This window comes from Suncus etruscus, chromosome 7 (assembly GCF_024139225.1).
Source record: "Suncus etruscus isolate mSunEtr1 chromosome 7, mSunEtr1.pri.cur, whole genome shotgun sequence".
In the NCBI taxonomy this organism is placed as follows: domain Eukaryota; kingdom Metazoa; phylum Chordata; class Mammalia; order Eulipotyphla; family Soricidae; genus Suncus; species Suncus etruscus.
This window is the reverse complement of record NC_064854.1, coordinates 31,861,895-31,882,019: the sequence shown is the minus strand read 5'-3', so window position 1 is coordinate 31,882,019 and position 20,125 is coordinate 31,861,895.

The following is a 20,125-nucleotide window of genomic DNA, read 5'->3' as shown; positions in this document are numbered from 1 at the left end:
GAAATGAAAGGAAAAATAAAGATATTCTCAAGGAAAGAAAAACCAAAAGAAGACCTACTGTAAAAGAATAGTTTGAAATTTTCAAAAATAGAAGGAAACAATTAAATAAGGAGCTCTAGAATTTTTAGAAAGAATGCAGTAAGCAAAAATGAAGGGTAATAAATAGGCTTTCTTTATCCTTTTGAGTTATTTAAATTGGTTTTGATGGTTGGAACAAAAATTCAACATATCCTGATATGGCTCTAAATACATAAAATTACTTTAGAAAGCAGACAATGGCCTTAGAGGTAAAAAAACAGAGGAAATACATATGTCTATATTCATTTACACTGGTTAGCTGATGGCACCAATATATTCTGATCATTTATGTGTGTATGTATATATATTTATGTGACATACATAAATGTGTATTATATAGAGCAACCATGAAAAACTACAAATCAGGAACAGAAAACTTTTTCTGCCAAAGGTCATTTGGATATTTATAACAACATTTACAGGTCATACAATATAGGCAGAAGGGTTGCAGGTAGCTTATCAGAAGCACACCATGAACCCATGCAACAGTATCTTCCAGAGGGAAGCTTTTCCATATATGTGGTGCATTTCTGGGTTCTATGGAACTGTAACAATAGAAGAAATATTTCTTGGCAGACTACTTTTAGAGTCAGAGAAGCCTGAGACAAGCATAAAAGAGAAGCAGTCTGCCAAATAATTTTTAATATTTTATTTAAACACCTTAATTACAAACATGATTGTGGTTGGGTTTCAGTCATGTAAAGAATACCCCCCATCACCAGGGCAACATTCCCATCACCAGTGTCCCAAATCTCCCTCCTCCCCACCCTACCCCTGCCTGTACTCTAGACAGGCTTTCTACTTCCCTCAGACATTCTCATTGTTAGGATAGTTCACAATGTAGTTATTTCTCTAACTGAACTCATAACTCTTTGTGGTGAGCTTCCTGAGGTGAGCTGGAACTTCGAGCCCTCCTCTCTTCTGTCTCTGAAAATTATTGCAAGAATGTCTTTTGTTTTTCTTAAAATCCATAGATGAGTGAGACCATTTTGCATCTTTCTCTCTCTCTGACTTATTTCACTCAGCATAATAGGTTCCAAGTACATCCATGTATAGGAAAATTTCATGACTTCATCTCTCCTGACAGCTGCATAATATTCCATTGTGTATATGTACCACAGTTTCTTTAGCCATTCATCTGTTGAAGGTTGTATCTTGGTTGTTTCCAGAGTCTTGCTATGGTAAATAGTGCTGCAATGAATATAGGTGTAAGCAGGAGATTTTTTTTTTTTTTGGGTCACACCCGGCAGCGCTCAGGGGTTACTCCTGGCTTCATGCTCAGAAATCGCTCCTGGCAGGCTCGGGGGACCATATGGGACGCCGGGATTTGAACCAATGACCTTCTGCATGAAAGGCAAACGCCTTACCTCCATGCTATCTCTCCGGCCCAGCAGGAGATTTTTGTATTGTATTTTTGTGTTCCTAGGGTATATTCCCAGGAGTGGGATAGCTGGATCATATGGGAGCTCGATTTCCAGTTTTTGGAAGAATCTCCATATTGCTTTCCATAAAGGTTGGACAAGACGGCATTCCCACCAGCAGTGGATAAGAGCTTCTTTCTCTCCATATCCCCGCCAGCACTACTTGTCCTCATTCTTTGTGATATATGCCAATCTCTGTGGTGTGAGGTGGTACCTCATAGTTGTTTTGATTTGCATCTTCCTAATGATTAGTGATGTGGAGCATTTTTTCATGTGCCTTTTGGCCACTTGTATTTCTTTGTCAAAGTGTCTATCCATTTCTTCTCCCCAACTGCACTCTCCAAACAAATGAAAACAGATATTAACAGATGGGAATATATTAAGCTGAGAAGCTTCTGCACCTCAAAGGAAATAGTGCTCAGGATACAAGAGCCACCCACGGAGTAGGAGAAACTATTCACCCAATACCCATCAGATAAGGGGCTAATATCTAAAATATACAAGGCACTGACAGAATTTTACAAGAAAAAAACATCTAATCCCTGCCAAATAATTTTTGGGACAGTGTTTTGCTTCAACCAATATGTACCTATCAACAGTACAAGGCATTTCTTCTGAGGGGTACAGGTCTTTATCTGGGGAGACCTGCTCCCGACACCCTCATCCTGTCATGGGTGTTTTCACGGCCTCTGGCTCTAAATGCTTTTTGTTTGGAGGACCCATGCTCGAAGGAGGGAATATTCAGACTGCTCCAGTGAAAGGGGTTAGAGGGCTAGAAGGCCAGGAAAGAAGAAAAGACGGGATAGCGAGTGGACAATCAGGGTGCCCACCCCTCCAATCCGAGAGAAAAGCAACCAGTCAGTAATGCAATTAGCAATCAGCGTTTATTACCTTGGCCAAGGTAATAAGGACAGTCTCCAGTGGTCTGCGGGCCCTTAATGCCAGTCACATACAGCTTTTTATAATTTTTTGAGATGTTATAAACGTCATTCAAAAAACCATTAAGAGACAAGGCAGGAATTCTGAAACAATATTTCCTTCAATTTTTAATCAAAAACATTCCCTTCCATCTCACCTCAATTCTATGTATGTCGTTTTATTGCCCCTTCAACAAATTTTATGTTTGTTTCAAATTATACCTTGGACAATACCTACTTTAAAAAAAAATGACAAAGGTAAGGCATTCTTAGCTGGCTAGGTTCTGCCCTTTGCCTGGGTTTCCAGGCCTGGACTACCTTGGTATATCCTGTCCCTTGTTCTGGCTTTGGGACTCTAGTTAAACTTCAAACAAATCTCGTGAGCAGAAGCATGATTTATAGAAGCAGAATCGTGATTAATATATTTCAATTTCATCATTTATATTTCATTTTCAACACTACCACCCCTAGCACACTACACAGATGAGACACTAAAACCTAAGCCCCAATGAGTCTTTCCAAATAAGAGGCCTATTTTGTAATCTAGGAGTTTTGGCTGGGGGACAGGACTAGCACATTCAAAGGGATCTAAGTCAAAAGAGAAAGAGAGACATACTCTTTTGTTACTCACTCCAGCTTTACTTTGTTACACAAAGGAATATTTACCCATGCCTGGAATCCTGATTTTAGAAAAGGTTGGCAAGGAACATCTCTGCATCCGGGCTCCAGTGGCCAGCCGAGTTCAGGCTGTCAGATCTTACAGGTTTAACCAAAGGAGGAAGAGGACTTTAATAGCTACTACCTCAGGCCCAGTAAGAAACAACAAAGGAGCTTAATCTTTCTCTGAATTAGGCCAAGAAGCTTATCTTCACAGTTGCAGCCTAAGGGGAAGCCTTATAACCAAACCCAAGTCTAAGCAGGGCTCCTTAAATTTTTTCCACTGCTGACCCCTTTTTGCCTGCGAAATGCAATACCCCTGAACACTGCCAGAAACACCTCGAATTTATTATGCAGTTGATTTTTGAAGTGGTCTAAATTGAATCAATTTTTGGTTGTTACGCATTCAGAAACCTTTGACTGTTGCCAAATTTTTCACGAATGCCACATTCAGTTACGACCTCATCTTGCTATCCACAGTTTAAGAACCTAGGAACTAAAGGAACCTTAGAAAGCCACTGGAAAAAGATTAATAATAAGATTAAAATTTAGCAAAAGAATCAAATAATAAAAACCAGAGTGGGAAAACTGAACTAGAAACCCAAACACAGTTTAAAAAAATCAATGAAACCAAGAATTGGGGTTTGTTTAAGAGACAATATTGACAAACTTTTAGTTAGTTTCACTAAATAAAGGAGAGAAAACTATTATACACTGAATTAGAAATGAAAGAGTAGAAATCACAACAGATGCCACTGAAATAAAAAGGAATATGAAAGGCTACTATTATATATGACAGCTATATGACAACAAATTTCTTCTAGGACTAGAAGAAATGGGTACAGTGTAGATAAATACAATCTACCAAAACTGGAACAAATAAAGAACAGAAAACTTGAATTTCTGTATAATGATTCTCATGTTCTTTGTTTCCATTGTCTTTGAGATTTGTTTAGTTCATCATTCTGTTTCTTTATATCCTGCAAAAGAGAGCAATCGCTGTTGGTTTCTCTCCATCAGATTAGCTTCACTTAGCTTAACACTCTTCAGGCCTCTCCATGTAGCAGAAAATTATATAACTTTATCTTTTCTTAAAATCAGGATGGGGATAGGACTTGAGGAAGCAATGACTGGTGGAGAGATGTGTTCAACCAAGAGGAGGAGGAAATATGGAAGGTGGTACAGTGACATATGCAACCCTATCAGCAACAGTACTGTAAACTACAGTGCAAAAACTAAACAAGAAAAAGGAAAATAAAAGTCCATTCACAGACACAGACTGGTGGGTGGGAGGCAATTAGGGTAGGGGGCAACTGGTGGAGAGAAGTGACACTGATGAAAGGGCAGTGTTGATATGTTGTATGCCTGAAATCTACTAATGAATAACTTTGTAATTTAAGAAAGAAAAGAAAAAAAGAAAGAAAAAAGAAGGAAGGAAGGAAGAAGAAAGAGAGAGAAAAGGGAAAAAATAAAGAAGGAAGAAAGAAAGAAAGGAAAGAAAGAAAGAAAGAAAGAAAGAAAGAAAGAAAGAAAGAAAGAAAGAAAGAAAGAAAGAAAGAAAGAAAGAAAGAAAGAAAGAAAGAAAGAAAGAAAGAAAGAAAGAAAGAAAGAAAGAAGAGGAAATAGAAACAGTAATCAAAAACTCCCTCCAAACAGAACTCCAGTTCAGATAAATTTACCAGAGAATTTTTCTAAACTATAAAGACTTAAGTTTATCCTTTTCAAACTCTTCTAAAGAATCAGAGGAATACTTCCAAGTACATTGTATGAGATCAACATTTCCTTGATACCAAAACCAGACAAGTACATCACATACAAAAATATAACTATTATCAGTATTTCTGATGACCAGAGATGTAAAGATCCTCAGCAAAATATTAGCAAATTATATTCAATAATCTGAAAAGAATCAGACATATAACTTATTCGAGGCACACAAGAATGGTGCAACATATGAAAATCAATGTAGTATATTTTATGAATACAAATTAAGAAAAATATATGGTAATATCAATAGATAATGGAAAAACATTTGGTAAGAATTAGCCCCTAACAATGATATACTATAAATAAAATTGGGAATAAACTAACATTTCTCAGCAAATACCACCTCAGCATAGAGCCAAAAGACAAAAATTAAACTTTTAGTTAGATTCACCTCAGCACAGGCAAATCGAATATTATGCTTAATGGTGAAAATTTTAAAGCCTTTTCTTTAAAATTTGAAACAAGGTAAGACTGTCTACTACCACTGCTTCTTAACTTATTATTAAGTATCTAAAATAGAAGAATTATACAATAACCCAAATCAAAAAGTAGCAAAATTATTATTTGCATATTATAATATGTATTTAAACCCATAAAGACTCTAATTAAAAGTAATTAAAAACAAAACATAGTAATTAGAAACCAAAAGGAAAACATGGGGTTGATTGCAAAATTAGTATACAAAACCAACTGCATTCCCATATACAAGTAAGAATTGCATTCCCATATACAATAAGAAGAAATTCAGGAAGCAAATCAATTTCCAATTGTATCAATAGAATAAAATAGCCGTCAGGAGAGGTGAAGTCATGAAATTTTCCCAACCATGGATGTATATGGAATCTATTATACTGAGTGAAATAAGTCAGAGGGAGAGAAAAAGACGCAGAATAGTTTCACTCATCTATGGGTTTTAAGAAAAATGAAAGACATTCTTGCAATAATTTTCAGAGACAAAAGAGAGGAGGGCTGGAAGGTCCAGCTCACTTCATGAAGCTCACCACCAAGAGTGATGAGTTTAGTTAGAGAAATAACTACATTGAGAACTATCCTAACAATGAGAATGAATGAGGGAAGTAGAAAGCCTGTCTAGAGTACAGGCGGGGGTGGAGTGGGGAGGAGGGAGATTTGGGACACTGGAGATGGGAATGTTGCACTGGTGAAGGGAGGGTGTTCTTTACGTGACTGAAACCCAACCGTAATCATGTTTGTAATCAAGGTGTTTAAATAAAGATATTTAAAAAAAAGAATTTATCAAAGGAGGAAAGAAACCTTATAATGAAAACAAGATACTTCTTTTCTTCATTACCTTGTGGCTTATTTCTAGCTCTGAACTTACCGATGACTACTGGTAAAGGTGTAGGACTGTAAGTGGTTCTGGGAATTGAACCTGGGTCATCCTTGTGCAAAGCAAATCTTCTACCTGCTGTACCAGCCATAAGCAAAACATTTTACAAAATATAAAATAAGACATAGAGCTGGGAAGACATCTTTGTACTTAGATTAGGAAAATGAATATGGTCAAAATACTGACTCTACCAAAAGTAGATTTAATGCAATTAAAATGAAAATTGGTGACCATTTGTAAGAAGGAAATAAAAAAGGGCTGGAGCCATAGTATCGCAGTAGGATGACCTGTTTATGGTTTTTTGTTGTTTGTTTTTTGTTTGTTTGTTTGTTTTCATGATTGAGTTTCATTTATACAATAATAGTTCAACACTCATCCCTTCACCAGTGCAGATTTCCCACCATCAAAGTTCTCAGTTTGGCTCCCATTCCCCATCCTCGATCCTGCGTCTAGACCAGTGCTTCTCAATTATTTTCTGTCATGCCCCCCTAGGAAGAAGAAAACATTTTTCATGCAACCCGCGCAAATGTAAATAGTATCTTTATTTATATAAAAAAAAACTTTGGGGCCGGGCAGTGGCGCTGGAGGTAAGGTGCCTGCCTTACCTGCGCTAGCCTAGGACGGACCGCGGTTCGATCCCCCGGCGTCCCATATGGTCCCCCAAGAAGCCAGGAGCAACTTCTGAGCGCATAGCCAGGAGTAACCCCTGAGCGTCACAGGGTGTGGCCCAAAAACCAAAAAAAAAAAAAAAAAAACTTTAACCTGCAAAACAAAAATATATAAAATAATTTGAGCAGATTTTTTTTTAAATCAGAGGTGATGTCTGGATTAATGGCTACAATGAGCACGTTTTGCAATGCATCGCTTTTTAAAGCGGGGTTTGAAGCAGGACACAGCAACTCTTAGCTCCAGAGACATACAGAGATATAAACACGGGGCTTAGCTTGTTATGACATTATTTGCCGAGGTCAAAGGGGCCCCCATTTACGGAGCTCACACCCCCTTGGGGGGCGCGCCCCACTATTTGAGAAGCACTGGTCTAGATAGACATTTTTCTTCTTTTTCTCTGTAGCTAAACACACAGAGCCAAACAGAGCACACATACTGTTTTTCTTCCAAGACAAAGCATGCATCCTATTTCTCTTCCTAAAAGAGTTCCTGTCCTGTTTTTCCATAACTAGAGCACTTACCCTGTTTTTCACCTTTTCCTGTTTTCTTCCTAACTTGATTTGCTGAGCCACATATAAATATTCCATCCTCGCCCAAAATTAAGAGTTGTTGGAGTTATCCCCCCAGCCCCCAAGTAGCTTCTGGATAGTTTTTTGAATCTGTAAGCTCTCTACTTGCCCAGTATCTGATTAACTAGCTTCATTTACATCTCTCTTCATTTTTTTTTCTTTTAAACACTGTGATTTACAAAAATATTTGCGATATTGTTACAAGGGGTATAATGCATATCACTTTACCGATTTTTAGCATCCAGTTCTTGTGATCATTTTCAACTATCATTGTTATTGTGATCCCTTATCTGCCCTAACTGCACTCCCCTGCTATTTATGGCAACCTTCCTACCATGTATTGATCTTCCTGACTCTATTCTCTATTGTCTTTAGGTATGAATGGGGTATGTAGGATAGTGGTTGATACTATAAATAAATATACCATTTAAAAGTAAAATTTTTAGAATCAAAGCTGTATCAATGTACTAAAAATGAGGTTTATATAAGTTGTTTCTCTTGAGGGCTTTGGCCTGGCACCAAAATATTGAGATAAATTAAAATGTTTATTTAATATATACAGGAACACACATAACCCTTTATATTTGTTTTCTTTTGAATATAAATTTATCAATAGTTCTGGCATAATTGGTTTACAGGTCACTACTGAATGGACTATAGTGTCATGGGAACCCGATAAATGGAAAACTTCCAAAGAGGGAAACATTGAATTCTCCTGTGCTTGCTGAAATTTGTGCAGAATTTTCTATAATGGTTAAAACTAAGGTCTAATCTACCACTTTTTGCATTAATCCATTTCAAACAACTTAAGTTATGCCATAGGACACTGTATTTTCAAATAATTTTAAGTCTAGCTTGTAAAAGTTGGTGATAGTTATGGTCCAGGCTTGAGGGAAGAGAATTTTTCTCCTAAGCCTTTTGCTGGTGAAAATCCTTTTAAGAAGCTACCATTGATAAAGATAAGGGCTTGGGGGACAATCTTGGTCCGTAGATAAAGACTTCCCTGATGTTTACCCTGATCAATTCTGTGATTTGGGGGCCATATCCAGCAGTACTCAGTGCTTAGTCCTGACTTTGCACACAGAGATCACTCCTGGCAATGATTAGAGAACATATTTGTGCTGGGGATCAATCCTGGGCCTGCCCTATGCAAGGCAAGAACCCTTCCTGCTATACTATCTTTCTTGCCTGCCCCCCTTCTTTTTAAATGAGCCAATTTTTTTCTCTTTGAAATGGTTTGTTTTCTGTTTATTTCCAAATACAAAGAACTAATTTAGCTTCCTGCATAGGTGGGGTTATTATAGGAAAGGGAATTAAAAAATTCAACCAGAAAAAAACATATCTCTTTCAAAGGAAAGATATTTTCTTTCAAAAATGCACATTTTGTTGTTATTTTTCTATAGCCAGTCACATTTCCAGAGATATTTTAATGTTCCAATTGATCTCATAGAGTTCCTTATAGGTTGGTACCACAAACCGTCCAGCTGGGCTTCCACTTAATCTGTTGCAGATGTTATAAAGTGTGCTCTGCCCAAGGGCCAGTGGATGAATTACAGCAGGACACCTAGACTATAGGCCAAATGGGCCCTTTAAAACATGTAAATGGCCAAACTGAAATATTACTTTAAGTAATGCAGCAGAGCAACATTATCAAGACCCAAAGAGCAGCAGTACTTTGAACAAAAACTTTTGTAGAGCAAAAGAGTCCTGTGGTCCACTCCAATGTACTGAATGTCTCCCAGAGGGAAGTTCTTACTGAAACAGAAAGGAAGGGCCTGCATTGATTGGCTCAGAAAGACAAGATTTGTACTGCTGGGTTGGTTTGCCCTGGGATCTCTTCCTCACTCACCTCTATCCCACTCTGCTCAAGAAGGATGAGTTCTTCATGCCAATTCCCAAGCTGGTCAGGGCAAACATGAGTGTAGTGGAAGAAAGGTGAAGAAGTAGAGAGAGGCCAGTCTGTGACTTCTGATAGTTATTTGTGCTTTAACTAATGCAAGATTTGAGCATCTTCCCAGCTCCCTTCTAATGACCTTTCCCCTTGATTCTTCTTTCTTACCCAGAGGTGCTAGAGTTAGTTTGCCCCATGGTGGATTCCTAAAAGCCTCAATCTGGTTAGTATTAGAGATTAGTATCTTGTCTACTATTGGGGATTTTAACTCTGCCTTCCCTGAGTACCCAGTTTACTGCATCCTACCCCCTTGGTTTTTAATATTCAAGTGATTTTCTTGACCAATGTAAAATGTAAATGAAAGCCTCAGTCCTAAGATTCAGACTGTTAATACAAAAGTGAATTTTCCTGTGTTAGCAGATTTTTAAGAATTGTATGAAAGATTTGCAAAACTCAGAAGGTTTAGAAGTTAGAGTTTATTGTACAGTCCAAGTAGATGGACTTCTCAATGTCTAGTCCCCTCCTTTTCATCCTATTTCTTGGAACCATAACTTGATACCTACCCTTTCTCATCTGCTCATCTCCAATGTATGATGCCCTGGACTTATCCCTGCTCTGTTCTCTATCTGATGGATGCTTTGCTAGTCTGAAATCTTGCTTCCTGTTGTCCAGGCTTTACTTAACCCCCTGGCCACACCCACATGCATTGAACAAATTCCCTGTTGTCTGAATAGATTTTTGACTTTTGTTCTGGTATATTATCCCTGCCTGATATTGCTGCTTTCTGGGCCTATGAGCCCTACTGCCTGCTACTTTTTGTCCCTGCATATGAGGCTTCCCTTCAGTCTGTCTGGACATAGGTGAGTGTGTGAAGAGAAAGAAAAACCCTGGCCATCCCATTATCTTTTTTGACTGAATATCTTATTGACAGATGAAGTTTAAACCGATCAGTTAAATTAACCAGTTCACTGGACATTCCATCTTTTTACTCCTGCTCTAAGAGGAAGGTCAGGCCCAAAGCACACTGTCACATTGTTATTCTTCAATAGAAGATTTTAATCTTTTTGTTTCATATTTAATAAGCATCCGTGTTATTTTTTCCTCTGGCATTTTCGATGTTTCTTCTATTTATGACTAGAGTGACTCCTGAGCTTATAAATGGACTTTGTTGTTTTCTAGTTACTATATCTTGGCATAATACTTTCCAAACACCATTTTATTATGTTCCACAGTTAAAAAGCCACCTGGATATTCTCCCTTTCTAGTCTTTTGTTAAACTATCTTTAAGCCCCTTGCATGTTTTTGTAATGTGTAACACAGATGCTGTTATGACAGAAAAGTTTCAAAAGACTTGTGCAGCTGGGAACTTTTGATGATTTCATTTTATAAGTCCTTTGGAATGAATGTAGGCATTAGGAGGCACAATGAATACAATATCAATTTAACAAGATTTGAGTGGCCTTATTTTTACGGAGAAGTTGAACATTTCTAGACATTGTGATTCCACTGGTGGCTTTTTCTATAATGTTTAAAAAATGGAATTTAGCAGACATATAAAATTTTTAGAGAAGAGTTGTCATAAATCATTTTTACTAAAGTGTTTTGTGATTGTTCTGAGAAAGAAAAAAGCAAAGCTAAGATGAGAAAGTCCAGGTGCCATTTGTTAAAGTATTGAGTTGATGTTTCAGCATCTCAGAGGGATCTAATGAAATACAACTGAAGTACAGAGGTCGCATGTTTGATGGTAACCCACCAGAAAAACCAGGTCCATCTGGCTTCATTGCAAGATACAGGAATATATGAGGCCAGAGCAATGAAAAGTGTGTGGTGTGGCAACATCCACCAGGCACTCTCTCTCTGCTCACATTTAGGTCTATGGGTCCTAAGAAGGTAACTGGTGGGTGCACAAAGGATGAGGAATTAGCTTCCCATTCAAGTAAGGATCAGAACTACTTGATATGGCATCACACCAGTTTTTTGTATCACTCTACTATCCCCTGAAAGATCATAAAGCCACGTCATTTATGCTAAAAGTTTAGGAAGACCTTTCAGAGTGATATCTCTTTTCACTCAGTTTTGTGATCATACTGAGTGACTTTACTGTTGATACTGCCTCTGTCTAGTCCTGTTGATAATTTCTCTCTTTAGGGTATTTAGTTTAATATAGTTTCCACTTTACACTCTAAGAAATCTCTAAAGACTTGTATCTTGACTCAAAACATTTTGTGAATGCAGTGTAATAATTAGTCACACGATTGTATTGTTGGTTTAAATGAGAGTCACATTGGTGGACAGATCAGATATTTCCAGGTTTTAACTAGGATAAAGACTATTTCAGCAAACAACCATAAGCATTTTTCTTTTGTGATTCTTCTTAACTTAAATACTAGGAAGATTACCTTGCAGAGAGATTTTAGTGTCCAAAGTATGCATAGTTTATATTATAGATACTGATATACTGACTTCTTAAGAAAAAATATCAATTTACATATATACAATCAGGGTGGTTCCTGATAGTTGGAGGATAGTTCCTGAGAGTTTTCATAATATCTTGATAGGATGATTTTTCAAGCATATTTAGGAGAAAGTAAAGCATGACTAAAACCTTCCTGAAAAATTTCAAGAGAAAGAAACATGAAGGGTGAGTATACAATTACAAGTCTGAAGGCCCAAGACAGAAGCAATTAAGACTGTCTCTTACCGGGATGTGTTGTTTTCAAAGAGAAGAAAGGACTTTCCTGTCATTACAGCACAAATGGGATTCTGGAAAAGAGGTTAAAGGAGTTTGTTAAAGGAGTTTTCACATTTTGAGCTGTATGAACACTGAACATTTCTCCAACACATCAAACTGTCAACATGCTGAACACTTATTACTATGTTTTAGTACATTCTTTTGAAAGTGTTTGTTTTTAAGTTATTAAAAAAAGGAGCGGTGAAGGTGCTTGTGTTTGAGAAGGGGAGGTCCCTGAGTACTCCCTGAAAGACATTTGTGGCCCATTGCACTGTGGGGCCCAGAAGAAATGGCATCATAAAGCCTAAGCTTCAATCCATCCAGCCCAAACAGGTGGGCTAAGAATGGGTCTAATGTTAAAGGAACAAAAGGCTCTGGATGATATTGGTGTAACCACATCTAAGCATCCAGACAAAGGCAAAGTAAAACATCCAGGCTCCTCAGATAATCCCAATTCTAATTCTAGTAGCTTCCAGGCCAGACATTTTTATGTGCACTTTTTCAAATCATATCAAATTATGCACCTTGTTATGTAAATCTGACATTACTATGTATTTGTGTACTTACAAAAATCATAGATAAAAGGGGCCGGAGCAGTGGTGCTAGCAGTAAGGCATCTGCCTTGATGGCGCTAGCCTAGGATGGACCATGGTTAGATCCCTTGGCGTCCCATATGGTCCCCCAAGCCAGGAGTGATTTCTGAGTGCATAGCCAGGAGTAACCCCTGAGATTCACTGGGTGTGGCCCCAAAACCAAAAAAATAAATCATAGGTAAAAACATTTCATATTCTTAATTTTTTGTTTCCAGGTTTTTACTGCACTCAGAAATAATTGTAGACACATATATGCAGTGAATGTTTGATAGTTCAATACATGTGTTCAATGCACATATTTGGAAACCAAAACTCTGGCAATAAATAAGCTGTTAAAGGTTGTTGATATCATCTTCTAGTTGTAGATATAGAAAGTGGCACTGACAGAATATCTACTCTTTAAATTTTGTGTATGTATTTTGTTATTTTTGATCAGATTCTTTTAACTTTTAATTAACAATAGAGATTAAGTTTTCAATCTTATTCACACCACTTTGAAAAAAGTATACAGCACTTTCTCTTTAAGGGTATTTTTTTCCCTTAAAATGAAGTTTTATATTTTGAAGTTTGTGATTTACTAAACTTTGTAAACAGTGACTTAAGTATAGATAATTAATACCAACGCAAAGGAAATTAGGGGGTTGACTAGACACTGAGCTTCCATACTTCCAAGTAATGCACAACTTGTGTAAAATATTTAAATCATAAATTTTCACAAAAGTTCAAATATTCAACACAAATAAGAATTTTGAAAGAAAATAATTGGTTTATCTTTATGATATGTAAACCCAATGACATACAACCATAAAATAACTGTATAATTTACAAATGATCCTTAATTTTTCTTATATACCAAATAATTACAAAATTTAATGTCTATTATAGAAACATTCCAGTTATATTAAGTGAAGAACATATTTCTAAGACTTTCATGATATTTAAGCAGTTTTGAGGCTGGAGTGATAGCACAGTTAGGGGCTAGCATTACTTTTAGCTGACCCAGGTTTAATCCCAGCATGCCATAGGGTACCCTGAGTCTACCAGAAATGATCCCTGATCACTAGGAGCAACCAGGAGTAACCCCTGGGCACTTCAGAGTGTGACAAAAACAAACAAACAACAGCAAAACAAACAACAAAAGTCAGAAACATTGAAGACTTTTCTTCTGGGTAAAGACTACAAGACCCTCTTGAATATTTCTTTTTATTTATTGTCTTTGTTTTGGGGCCTCATTTGTAGTGCTCAGGGCTGACCCTTGACTCTGTTCTTTCTAATTGAACCTAGATGAGTCTCAAACTAAGCAAAAGCTCTATCTGCTATACTGTCTCTCTACCCCATGTAGCCTTCTTCAGTGTTAGTTTATCTCTGAGCTTTTAATTTTCTGGGGTAAAATTATAACCTACTGAATTTCTTATATTTGTCCTCACTCTAATGCTTATGTGCTATTGTGATTCTAGAGACCCATGTTCTCACTTTAAATCTAACCTTGTACACAAGTATTATTGAATTTGTCTATCTTCTAATTTTGATTTTTCTTTCTCTTTCTTCCTTCCTTTCTCCCTTCCTTACTTTCTTCCTCCCTTCCTTCTTTCCTTCATCCCTTTCTCCCTCTTTCTTTCTCCCTTTCTTTCTTTCTTTCTTTCTTTCTTTCTTTCTTTCTTTCTTTCTTTCTTTCTTTCTTTCTTTCTTTCTTTCTTCTTTCTTTCTTTCTTTCTTTCTTTCTTTCTTTCTTTCTTTCTTCTTCCTTCCTTCCTTCCTTCTTCTTTCTTTCTTTCTTTCTTTCTTTCTTTCTTTCTTTCTTTCTTCTTTCTTTTTCTTTCTTTCTTTCTTTCTTCTTTCTTTCTTTCTTTCTTTCTTTCTTTCTTTCTTCTTTCCTTCCTTCCTTCCTTCCTTCCTTCCTTCCTTCCTCCTTCCTTCCTTCCTTCCTTCCTTCCTTCCTTCCTTCCTCCTTCCTTCCTTCCTTCCTTCCTTCCTTCTTTCCTTCCTTCCTTCCTTCCTTCCTTCCTTCCTTCCTTCCTTCCTTCCTTCCTTCCTCTTCCTTCCTTCTTCTTCCTTCCTTCCTTCCTTCCTTCCTTCCTTCTTCTTTCTTTCTTTTCTTTCTTTCTTTCTTTCTTTCTTCTTTCTTTCTTTCTTTCTTTCTTTCTTTCTTTCTTTCTTTCTTTCTTTCTTTCTTTCTTTCTTTCTTTCTTTCTTTCCTTCCCTCTTTCTTTCTTTCTTTCTTCTTTCTTTCTTTCTTTCTTTTCTTTCTTTCTTTCTTTCTTTCTTTCTTTCTTTCTTTCTTTCTTTCTTTCTTTCTTTCTTTCTTTTTCTTTCTTTCTTTCTTTCTTTCTCTTTCTTTCTTTCTTTCCTTCCTTCCCTCTTTCTTTCTTTCTTTCTTTCTTTCTTTCTTTCTTTCTTTCTTTCTTTCTTTCTTTCTTTTCTTTCTTTCTTCTTTCTTTCTTCTTTCTTTCTTTCCTTTTTCTTTCTTCTTTCTTTCTTTGCTTTCTTTCTCTTTCTTTCTTTCTTCTTCTTTCTTTCTTTGCTTTCTTTCTCTTTCTTTCTTTCTTTCTTTCTTCTTTCTTCTTTCTTTTTTCTTCTTTCTTTCTTTCTTTCTTTCTTTCTTCTTTCTCTCTCTTTCCTTCCTTCCTTTCTTCCTTCCTTCCTTTCTTCCTTCCTTCCTTCCTTCCTTCCTTACTTACTTTCTTTCTTTCTTACTTTATTTCTTTCTTTATTTCTTTCTTTCTTTCTTTCTTTCTTCTTTCTTTCTTTCTTTGTTTCTTTCTTTTTCTTTCTTTCTTTCTTCTTCCTTCCTTCCTTCCTTCCTTCCTTCCTTCCTTCCTTCCTTCCTTCCTTCCTTCCTTCCTTCCTTCCTTCCTTCCTTCCTTCCTTCCTTCCTTCCTTCCTTTCTTTCTTTCTTTCTTTCTTTCTTTCTTTCTTTCTCTTTCTTTCCTTCTTTTCCTCCTTCCTTCCTTCCTTCCTTCCTTCCTTCCTTCCTTCCTTCCTTCCTTCCTTCCTTCCTTCCTTCCTTCCTTCCTTCCTTCCTTCCTTCCTTCCTTCTTTCTTTCCTTCCTTCTTTCCTTTCTGTTTTTTTTCTAGGCTATATTTGTCAATAATTAGGGGTTACTCTTGGCTCTGTGCTCAGGAATCATTCCTGGAGGTGCTCAGGGGACTGTATGGAAAGCAGAGAATTGAACTTGTTTGGTCTTCTGCAAGGCAAAAGTCCTCCCTGAGATACCATCACTTCAGCTCCCGATATTGATTTCTTATGGTATGGCTGACCAATCCCTGCCCCCAAATTCTAGAAATTCTGGAATTTGATAATTTAAATATTTCTGAATTGGCTGCATTGAGTTCCAAATAGCCTGATTTGTACAAAGGATTAGCATGTCTTATACCAAATAATTATAGCTCTTTTGAGGAAGTCAAACACTTATAGTTCTTATCAGAAATTAACTCATCTTGAGAAATAAATTTATGTCCAATAATTTTTTTATTATTTCAGGCAATTTCCTTAATGATTAGTAAGCAATATTTCTAGTATCATATCACTCTATATTTGTCTGTCTTATTTTATTCATTTAGAATGATTAAGTGAATTTGAGTATTATTATTACTATAATATTTTGATTGTTCAGTCATACCCGGTGGTGTTCAGGTCTTATACCTGGCTCTGTGATCAGATATTATTCCTAGAAGTCTCAGGGTATCATATGATATTATATGATATACCAGGGATTGACTGAGGTTATTCTTGAGCAAGGCAAGCCCTCATGAATTATATTTAAGAATACTTGGGGCCGGAGAGATGGCATGGAGGTGGGGCATTTGCCTTGCATGCAGAAGGTCGGGGGTTCGAATCCCGGCATCCCATAAGGTCCCCGAAGCCTGCCAGGAGCGATTTCTGAGCATAGAGCCAGGAGTAACCCCTGAGCGCTGCCAGGTGTGATCCCCCCAAAATAAAACAAAAAGAATACTTGATACTATTTAATGCCAATATTAAAACTGATTTAATTTGATTTTCAGTAAAATACAACATTGCTAAATACTGTAGTTTTTCTTTTAACCTTTAGACCAGTTTTGTATCAAATTCATATTTGCTTTAGCATGTTTAATAATAAATTACTTGAACATATTCTGAGAAGCATAGTTTCTTATTTCTGTATAGTCTTAACTCTTTGAAGTGAAACCAATTTTTTAAAATACAGGTTTCATTTTTAAAAATTAATAATGTTCACATTTCTTTCTCTAAATGCTGGTACTCTAAATACAATTGAGTTTGTAAGAGTCCTGGATGTTACTGGTTTAAATTCAGTACATAAATGCTATGAAAGGCAAAGCCATTTCTTTTAAAAATCTTATGTTGTAGTATCTATGACATAGTTTTTCCATCTTCTTTTTTTTTTGGGGGGGGGACAACACTTGTTGGTGATCGAGGCACATAGGGGACCATATCGGGTGCTGAAGATCAAACCCAATAACCTGTGTGAAAGACCTTGCATGCAGTATTATTATTCCAACCCTTTCTAAAGAAAGCTTTCTTATGATAACATTTGAATTTTTTTTTTCATTTTTTTTAACCCATGTTGGCTGCATTTTATTTGTTTGTTGTTTTTTATGACCACACCCGGCAACTCTTAGGGTCTACTCCTGGCTCTGTGCTCAGAAATCACTCCTGGCAGGCTTGGGGGATCATATGGGATCCAGGGATCAAAGTTGGTCCATCCTGGGTTATCCACCTGCAAGGAAAATGGCCTACCACTGTGCTATCACTCCAGTACCAATTTTTTTGTTTTGTTTTTTAATCTAAAAAAAATTGTGAACTGTATTTTTAAAAGATCATGGGGTCAGAGATAGCACAGCAGGTAGGAAGTTTGCCTTGCATGCAACCAACCCAGGACTAGATCCCTGGCATTCCATATGGTCTCCTGGCTGTGACCCAAAACAAAACAAAACAAACAACAACAACCAAAAAAATCAAACAAAAAAATCAGCTATATTCTACCATAAATAAAATCCTTAAAATCTAAGTTTTCATTGCAACGAAAAAGATAGAAAAGCATGAAATAGAAAACTGTTTGGGCTCAATTAAAACTGAAAAACATATGCCTTTAGTCACAAAAACATTACTCAAGTAAAATAGATTATTTTATGATGATTAAAAGATAAAATCCTAAGAAAACTGTAACAAATTTCATTTTTAGTGCACCTAACTAAGAGAATTTCAAAAATGTAAAAAGCTGGCTGGAGAGATAGCACAGCAGCGTTTGCCTTGCAAGCAGCTGACCCAGGACCTAAGGTGGGTTGGTTCAAATCCCCTGTGCCTGCCAGGAGCTATTTCTGAGCAGATATTCAGGAGTAACCCTGAGCGTCGCTGAGTGTGGCCTAAAAACCAAACCAAAACAAAAACAAATTTAAAAACAAAGATGCTTTATGTAAACCGGTTTTGGCCCTAGAGAAAAAAAGTAGCAATATTGAGTAGCACTTTTTTTTAAATAAAAAGTTGCTTGTGACCTTTGCACTTTTTCTTGCTTTTCTCCCTCCTGTTGGCTGTAATGTGCTTGTGATTGGTAGAGACGGAGCCAAGTGTGGCACTGTGGGCCTGGTCCAGTGGAGAACAGCTAGTGTGCTGAGGTCCTTACAGCAGGGAACTATGTCCTGAGACCTTCGTAGTTCACTACTGGTGATTGTCAATCTTGGTTTATATCTTCTGTAGGTTATATGGCTTCAGCCTCATACAGAAGCTATAGGAAGTAGACACCTTTGCAAAGGAGGCGGAAAATCATCATGAATTTTCTAACCCCAGAGTGCTCCTGTGATACTAGACACTTGGGTAAGTCAACATGACCGAAGAAAAAAGTTCCCTTGGCAATATAATGAGTATGGTTTATTAATCTGTGGTTCTGCCTCGTTCAGCTGATTTGCCAATGAGGAAGGAAATAGAACATTAATTTGCCTCATTTAGACTCACCCTCCCTGCTCCCCTTTTCTACTTCAAGCACTTATTATTGATGAAAATTGCCAAATGGTCCATTTGTGTTTAACATCCTCTATAGGAAATGTAATTGATTAAATGGAAAGTACCTCAGAGAATGCACACATTCTAATTTCTGCTCTATGATATCTGATTACAATCTGTTTGTGATTCCCTAGAGACTAGTTTAGTTCCTCCTGCTATTACTGCTGTGTTTCAGTGACAAGATCCAGAGAACTACTCAAGCACAAACACTTGCCAGGTAATATTAGAGGGCTGAGAATATTAATCACAGAGAAAGTCAGAGGAAGATTTCAATATGGAAAACCAAAGCTAGTGAGCTCATGAAATAGCCTTCATCACCCTAACTCTGAATGTTGATAGTTTCTGGCATATTTTGATTGGTTAAAAACCTATACTGAGCATTTTGGAGGAAGTGACCTAAAGACCTCAGAAAGCCATTAGAAATATGGGAATTCTATCAATGAACTAAGTCAAAAAGTGGGGAGCCAACTTCTTTCCAAAGGTTATGTGGGTGTAGATGGTTAATAGGAAATCAATTTATGGAGTCCAATTTTTTTCTAACATGCATGTATTTAAAAATGTTTCTACACACAAAGCATCATCCTCTTTCTTTCACATAATTTTCCTTCTTCAAATCAACTTTCTCTTACTTGACAACTCTTTGAGACATATTGCAGTCAATTAAGAGCAAGATCATTTCAGCATAAAACTCATTTTTCTATAAAAAATATTACCTTGAATTATAAACGGATTTTCATGGCTAATAATTTATCCACTATTTCATTATTTGAGAAGGATAAGGTTCTTCATTTTCTTCTCTGTATTAGGCAATGCAAAGCTGAAGGACATAACACTAATAGTTACTCAAAGTCTCTTTTCAAAACAAGTCATACCTTCCCTTTGCCTTATTCTTTTGTAAGAGACACGATTTACTGGGCATCTGGAAGCCATTCTTTTAAGACGTCTTCACTGCTTCCTTTGGTGTTATTGGGAGACATCACCCGGATATTATTAATCCTCAGTTTGTTTTTCCAAAATATCAAGTCTCACATTAAATCCTTTATTCTCCATGAGGATTTTTGAGGTAATCACTTCTTGGCTAGACTATGCATTTTTTCTATATCAAATAACGCTCCCTACATTCCAGTGTATTTTTCTCCGAGTTTAGATTTTTTTTTTTTTAAATCAGTACAGGGACTAAGTGCTACTTTCTATATAAAATAGGGCTAAACACTTTTTACAGTGTTCTTTATTAGTTTACTACAGGAGAGTATAGAAAAGGTTTTGAGTAAAACAATTTATAAAATATTTTTAAATATTTATAACAAATGCAAAAAATAAGCAAATATGAAATAAATAAACATTTAACCATTATTTTAATTCTGATTTTTTAAGTCATTCTAGATGCTCTTTTAAAATAGTATTGGCAATGATAATTCTAGCTGTAGAATGGAGAATAAAATAAGGCAAATGAACCACTTTGATGTGTAATGGGAAAAAAGAAAAGATT